The sequence below is a fragment of the Plectropomus leopardus genome, chromosome 6 (genome assembly GCF_008729295.1).
Source record: "Plectropomus leopardus isolate mb chromosome 6, YSFRI_Pleo_2.0, whole genome shotgun sequence".
Lineage (NCBI taxonomy): Eukaryota > Metazoa > Chordata > Actinopteri > Perciformes > Serranidae > Plectropomus > Plectropomus leopardus.
This window is the reverse complement of record NC_056468.1, coordinates 18,163,714-18,171,669: the sequence shown is the minus strand read 5'-3', so window position 1 is coordinate 18,171,669 and position 7,956 is coordinate 18,163,714.

Here is a 7,956-nt window from a genome sequence, read left to right as displayed (position 1 = left end):
TTCAGATGACATTAGTTCCATAAGTAAAATCTAAATGAAATAAGTTAACATTTTGCGATTCTGGTTATTTCTTACAGTAGTATCCTTGTGTGTAGAATGAGGGTTACTGATCACTTNTCAGATGACATTAGTTCCATAAGTAAAATCTAAATGAAATAAGTTAACATTTTGCGATTCTGGTTATTTCTTACAGTAGTATCCTTGTGTGTAGAATGAGGGTTACTGATCACTTGTAGTTCCTTCTCCTGCCTGCTGATGGCTGCAGAGGTCCAAATTCCTCTGCTACAATAGAGATCCCATTTGAGGCAAACAAGTGTAAGCTGTGTCTCCTCCTGCAGAAACTGTAGGGCACAAATATGTATGTATTTTAATTATAGCTGTAAACACTGAATTGTCAGTGCTAACTGTTACCAGCACTATAACCTTTAATAGGTTATACTTTGTAGGATGCAGCCCACTTATGAAATATTTTTTTCCTGCGGATCTCAGGTCTCGTTGACCTCGCTGTAACACCCGGCCAGTAATTATGGGCTTTTGCCTTCCTAATGAAACCACAAGCTGGCAACAATTTATGAACTGCTTCACTGCTTTTCACCTTTCATCATTACACCTCACCTTTCCTTTTCCTCTTCAAAATGCTACAGTAGTGATTCTCACTCATGATAACTAGGGCCTCACCCCTCACCTCCCATCCTCCTCCTCCTCCTCCTCTCTCTCCTCTCTGAGAGGCCAGCAGCGCTGAAGGACACAGGGAATCTCTCACCACCTCAGAGAAGAGGCTAATCCTCTTTGCCCCAACTTTAACTGGGCCACTAATCCTCCAGGTTTATCTAAGCAGTGAGCACCTAGCGCTGCTGACAACTTGGCCTGCCCTCCTCCCCGCAGCCTGTTAAGTAGGGCAGGGCTCGGTCCTGCAAGTGTCACTGTCAGCAACTCTGGAACCGCACACTTGCACAGGAAGTGTGAGCTGTTAACAAAATGGCTCACTTGCTTGCAGCATGTGTGTGCTCGCTGCCACAAATGTGTCTCAACAAACCAAAGTGACAGCCAAGCAGGATCATGTTGTAACGGCCCTCATTTAGCAACCGCACATAAGGGAAAGTTGACAGTCTCCGCCAAAGGTCTTAAGTAAACTAACTAGCTTAGATATTGGCAGTACAAATTGTTCAGCTATTGTCCAGCCAGTTAAGCTTTAAGGTGTTTAGGCTGATGAGTCTCAAGCGGATACCGAGCTGGACTTGGGCCAACTCATTCTTAATTCACTAAACAACACTCCAGACTGTCTGATGGCTTCAAGTACAACATTCATTGTCTGCCTGAGGTCCGGCAGCCTGACACAGAGAGGCAAAGCTGCGTACACATTGGCCACACTCTCACTAATCATTTCACCAACTGATATTGCAAAAGAGGTGGATGGATCATCACTGAATAATTCTCTCCCCTAAAAGATAAAGTCAGGTTAAGAGCTAAAAGCAGGTTTCTCATAGCTTTAAGTCAGTGCTAATTTTCTTCTTTGAAATAATTCCCTCCATAATCCCCAGAGAAATATTTCACCAAGGTGTGATATTTCTAAATGGAATGAGCAATCACTGGGAGCACTGGGAGATGATGAGCCAGAGACATATTGGTTAGGTGGTGTGTGAGATGACCTTTCAGTTCATCTCAGATGAAACGAGGCTGCTGAACCCGAAATGATTCAGAGTGTCTAAACTGACAGGCGAGGGCACGGCCGCGGCAGAGCGTCAGCCTGCTGCCCGGCCTCTATAGGCATCTCTCATGATTTATTGTGAAATTGCCAGGGACTCAATGTGGCGTGCAGGTGAATGAGTTTTGCTAATAAGAGAAGCATTTCTGCTCCACGGAGCTCTTTTTCTGTCTGAGCGAGCGTGTATGAAATCAGTGTGCAGTCTCCCAGTACCACACGCTCTGGTGGAGGCGGCTGGCTCATCAGTCTACGGCTTATCTGATGTTTTAGGTGGGTGGAGAGGTTGGGAGTGAGGAGAGAAAGGAGGAAAAAGCGTCAATATTGAGTTCTTGAAGGTACCTACGTTGTCAAACATTTAGATTGGGTGTATGCTGTTTTCCTTACCTTAAGGAAAGTGGAGTTCCTGGAAAGGCCATGTAGTACCGGCAAAATCCTACTAAGCAAAAGACTACTAATAATAAAATTAAAAAGTAATGATCAACTAAAGCACCGCTGTTGTTCGTTTATCATGGTACTGGGTTTTCAGAGGAGGCACAGGGAGCAACGAGGTGTGAGCTGCAGTAAGAGACGAAGATTAGTGGCTGTGCTTTGATTCGTAACAAATGGGGTTCAGAAAAACAGTTATTGGAGACAGCTGATATTCCCATATTGTGTGACCTGAACGTCCAGGCTTTAGAGGAGGACATCCTGTCTTGGCCACTTTGGTAAATTGCATGTAAAGAGACTTAGCTTGTCTTTGCCTCTGCTTACAGTAAGAGCTGTTTCTTCAAATCCTCATCCAGGAGACCTGTCAATCACCCACAGTTTAAAGGGGGTACTGTCTCTTTTTACACTGTGGGCTGTCTTCCAATGATAGCACAAATAATCCTCCATAAACTCAGCGGCAGTTCTAGATCAATTTTACTGGGGCCAAGGGTTTTGTCATAGGGACACATTCAACCCAGGCAAAAGAGAGAAAAACAAGCGTTCAAGCATTCAAAATCTTTAGTTTAAATAATAATAATAAGTAATATAAAGTACTGGCACGCAGTAATAGTATTTCAGTTACAGTTAAGCTTTGTTTGAATATGTTAGTTACAATTTTCAACAATATTGCAACAAAAACAATAAAAATAAAACAAACCAAATAAAACATTCTCGTTGGCAGTGTTCAGGCCTTCAACATTTTTAGTTCAATATAAAGTACAATAACAGAAAAAATACCATTGATGGTATTTGTTTCAGTATCAATACGGAAAATGAAAACAAAACAAAACAACAAGAGCATCAGCTAAAGCCTTTATAAGGTTAGTCTAGCGGCCCCCTGCACCCCAGTCTATTTTCCTTTATAGGATTTCACATTACAGCAGCTGTATTCTGCGGTTTTGGTGATTTCTGGCAAACCGATCGATTCTTTATTCCTGCTTCTGCCTCTCGTCCAGTGATCAGTGGTGTAGTTGCCTATTTTTCGAGTCATCCGCGCTGCAGCCAGCCAGTGGCGGTGCAGCGCTCTAAGGGATCGGACTGGAAACAAATGCCACACGCATTTGTTCCGCCTTTCGCGTCGGCGCGATATTGCAATTTTTATAATTGCATAATGCTGCCCCCGTTTGGCCCTTCCCCAGGACCGCCATTGTATAAACTCTGAGGCAGGGGTGCAGCCTGACGATCAACCCAAACCTAGGGGGGCCCAGGCGCATACAATTTCCACTCCTGACACCTTAAAGGAGACAAAAATAGTTTGATGTTACTATTTTACAATGTCATAACATAGGTATAATATGGTGTAAACTTCATAAGTAATCTTGAAACCTATTTTTGTTGTACAATTCTGGAGTATAGTTTACAGAATTAATGTTTATCTGACAAATCTGCAACAGTCGAATCCATGCCATAATAATCTGGGCTGTTGAAATTTTAAATCAAAGATTCCCAACAATAACAAGTACAACTGGTTTTCAATACTTGGAACTCAATATCAGGCCAACAGAAAAGCGTTTTCTCAAATTATAATAGCCAGCCAGCTATCCGCAGCTAACGTTAACTAGCCAGAAATTCATGGCGTGTTACAGTAACACTGGGAAGTCTGAATATCCAAGTTCCCAGTTTGAAATTTCAACTGGAGAACCCCCTGGATTTTCCAATTCACAAAGTCGGAGAGACCTCACCAACCCTGACCTCATAATCCAAGATGGCTGCACCACGCATCAACAGCAGTGAAAGCTGTAGCAATATACTGTTTATTAGCACTTCTGTCTTATTGTTTGTCTCATTAAAACAGTAATACAAACAGTCCAGTCCAACTTCTATCTGTTGACATGTTGCAATAGTGTTTGTATGTGCAAAATACAGCACAATATGCTCTTATCAACAGGTATTGCCAACTATGGCTAACCCTTCTTGACCTGGTTTTGCTAACATCTTGGTGTTTCAGCTTATTGTGTTGGAACGCAATCAACTCTGGTGTGACGCCTCAAACCCGCTCCACCACTGCTTTAAGGCCTTAGTAATGCCACAATATACTGCTGGTGAAAAAGGTCAAGTGAACAACAGGATTGTAGAGGCTGGCATATGGCGGTGATGTGCAAAGTGAATCCTAAGACTAATATGCTTACCTTCATTACAGTAAGGTCTCGCCTAGAGTCTTAAAAATTATTTAAGAAGATGTTTACGGCAAGTGACAGAGAAGAAGACAGACGATGGCTGAATATAGCAACAAGACGGGCGTAGAAGTCATCTGCTTTATTTACTTATGTCAAACAATAATACATAAGAGAGGAGAGGTCAAATGAAAACCAACCATCTACATTAAAATAAAGAAATTTCAGTCCTGAGATTGACAAAAAGCAGGGAACAGACAAAATATCTACTGTGGTCATTGGGATGGAGGGGGGAGAGTGGCAGTTTCAGCAAATTGAAGATGATGGTTGTGGGGAGATTAGGGGGAGATTGCAGAACTGGAGAGGGGGTAGAAGGTAAGCAATCACTGGGATGCTTGGCTGTAGGCACATTCAAAAGTTGAAAACCCCACGACTAAAGGATTTTACAGCTTTTTTATATTCAGACTTCTTATTTCGAAATCTAAGACTCATATATTATCATTTTCAAAAAAAGCAAGGTATTCTTTACATTTTTTTCATCCTGAGGAGACAAAATCATTTTTTAAACATAAATACAACACTGCAGGGAGAACAATAAGAGAGATGCTTAATAGATTTCCCATTTCCATATATATTATTTTCTCAAGGTTGCGGCACCCTCAGACTTTGGCAGCGTTGGTGCATTTGAGATCATTCGGGAGAAAAAAACAGCCCTGTTTGTCCACAGGAACATTCTGAGAGCCACACAAACAGTAAAAGGAAACAGGAAGAAAAAAAAGCAAAATCCCCAGACTTTTGTGTTTAGATTGGATACAGCAATATACCCACCACATAAACTAGATGAATATTTGGAGGCCATAAGCTTTTTCAGCTGAACATACATAGTTGTGACGCTGAAGAAATGAAAAGCTACAAGCTCCTAGAATTATGACCTGCTGCGTTGCCTTTTAAAAAGAGCTGTGCCTTTGGAGAAAAAAGATTTATTTGGGGATCTGTGCTGATTCTTACCTTGTGTTTTATTTAAAAAATGCTTAAAAAGCATTTGAACTGCATGGTGCTTGCATACGACCTATCCAGTTTTGTTCAGTAGCCCAAAAGAGATGTGCAAAACCCAACAAATGTTTTAATGATATTGTGCATTAGAGCTATAAGGCTTGTGGGTTAACTATACAAGCCTCCTCAGGACCATCTGTATTATTGATTTAAGTATTTTCTTGCTAGGTAGAGACCCATTGGAGAGAACTGGCCTCATGACTTTGTCTTCGGAAGACGTTAAGGAGGGATGCGGGGAAGGACTCTGAGATGAAAGCCCCAGGGGCCCAAGGGCAGCCAGGGGACATGACTGAGGTTGACCAAAGCGGTGTGGAAGGGACGTAACCCCCCTTACCCGCCCCCCCTCCCTCTGTCATCTGTAGGTTAGAGAAGCTGCGCCAAGACTCTACAGAGCGAGCAGCTGCCTTTATTTTCTCTATCCCTCCCGTCCCCTCTGTTTTGAGAGAGAAAGACCTGACCCCGCTTTGAATGGGCCCAGTCCACTCTGCTTCCTTCTCAGCAGTATTTAAGGTGCATAATATGCGACTAGGCCTTTGCACTGGGTAAAGGTCTTCATGGACTTATTGGGATTTACTAAGGGATTTTTACAACAAGCACACGTCAATTCCCCTCCACTTTGCCTTCAGGCCATTCTCGTGAGCGTCTCATTGCCCTTGAAAATGTGTTAACAGTCGATAGGGTGTAGCCACAGAGATAAGTTATAGATTTAAGCGTTGAGATGGGGTGTGATTGGTGTAATTTATCATTTCCTGGGCAACATAGCTTAAAATATTTTCCCAAGCATGAAGAACTTAATCACAAATGAAGATTTCACTTACTAGAATTTAGTAAATTGAGGCACAATAAGTCCTTCAGCGAGGAATGTGATTTCCTCAGAGCTTGAATCTGAATATAAGGCCGCAGAGCCAAAGAAAGGAGGCTGAAACCAGCACCAGGAACATGGCAATTATCCTGATTACTGATGCTTCGAGGCTCCTCTGACCCCAAAATCCCTCCCTGTATCTCTCTCCCTCTTTCTTTCTTTTGCTGAGATCTGTCACATTGCACAGGGCCCCTCAGCCAGGCAGGGAGCAACCATGTATAATCCAACAGAAAACAAATCCCCTCGATCAAACACAGCCCAGCTTTTTAAAGCAGGCCTCTGAGCCCAGGCGCCATGGTGCGGTGCTGAGGCCCTCTGAGACGCTGTGGAGGCTGTGATTTAACAACCCCCCCTCCCTTCCCTTTAAAACCCCGCTGTCCTCCCCTTCAACGCCAGCCAGCCAGTCCTAACCTTCAGTTTGTTTAAGCACTGCTGAACCCTGTTGGCCCCGGACAGGGGGAGGGTGGGCTTAGATAATGACATGCCATATGCCACTCTGCCTCTGCAGCTGAGTGAGCCGTGCATGGATCAGCTCAGGCACAAATCTATTTGAAATTTAATTCTATTATCCTAATATGGGCTAAGCGTCCATTGTCCAAATCGGGAATTGTGGAATGGACCAGAGTTGCAGAGCTAAGATGCATCCCATCAATAGGAGCTCATTAATGTGTGTAAAGGACCAGGGGGACAGACAGTTTGGAGCCTGTACAGAAGCAAGTGCAGCCGCAAAGCAAAGATGGTTAAAATATCTGAATACCAACTTTGTAAAACGCAAAATGGGACCTAACTTAAATTTATCTGTGAAAAAACAGAAGAAAATGCTTTTTTTGTGTCATCCTTTCAGTCAAACTTGGCTCAGAATAGCCAGATTCCTCGCTGTACCTAATAGGAAACCCCTTGCTATTTGAAAAGGGTTTGATTTCATCCCTTTGAGTGAATGAATACTCTCCACTGGCAGTGTCCAGCAGCCAGGCGTCACCCAATATTCCCATTAGCAGAGAGGCCTGGTGCCTTAGACCTCCACTGGTGGGAAAGGCCAGACACCAGAAACTCCACTGCCTCAAGTGTCTCCTCTTCACTTCAACATCATGTGACAGGGTTTAATGCTTGGATGCAGAAGCCAAACGGAGGGGATTTAGGGACGGGATGTATCTGTAAATCTGTCAAAATATTTCTACAAGACAGAAAATATGCTGGAATCACACAGTGTGGCTGGGGTATTAAGCTGTTGAAACAACATGAACAATTTTCGCTGGAATGTTAAGGAGGCTTACTGTGCAAATTTAAGCCAAGGGGGCTTGGTATTCTTTCCACTGAAATCTTTGTCAGCCTTCAAAGACAGTAGCGTGTGTCTACAAACACCAAAATTTAAGGCTCATAGTTAAGATTAAGCAAGGGCTATCTTAAGGGAAAAACAGATCTATTTATGGAGCACAAGTGATCAAAGAAAATGATTTACTGCTTCATCTTCAATATTCATGCGTAAATCTTTTCTGCGTTTCTAAACTGCTGTCTATCCTTTTTCTTTGGATGGCCAAAGTGTAAACATTTAAAAGATTATTAATTAAATATGGTAGGTTTTGTCAGTGGCAGAGGTTTTGTCGCTACAGTACAGTAAAGGATCATTGCACATCACGCCGCTGCTGAAACAAGGGCCCAATTTCCCGCTGACTTCTGGAGGACATATGTTAAAAAAAAATAATGACAGACTTCAAAGCCGAGATGTGGTTTCTGAATATATTCTTAAAGAAATTTAT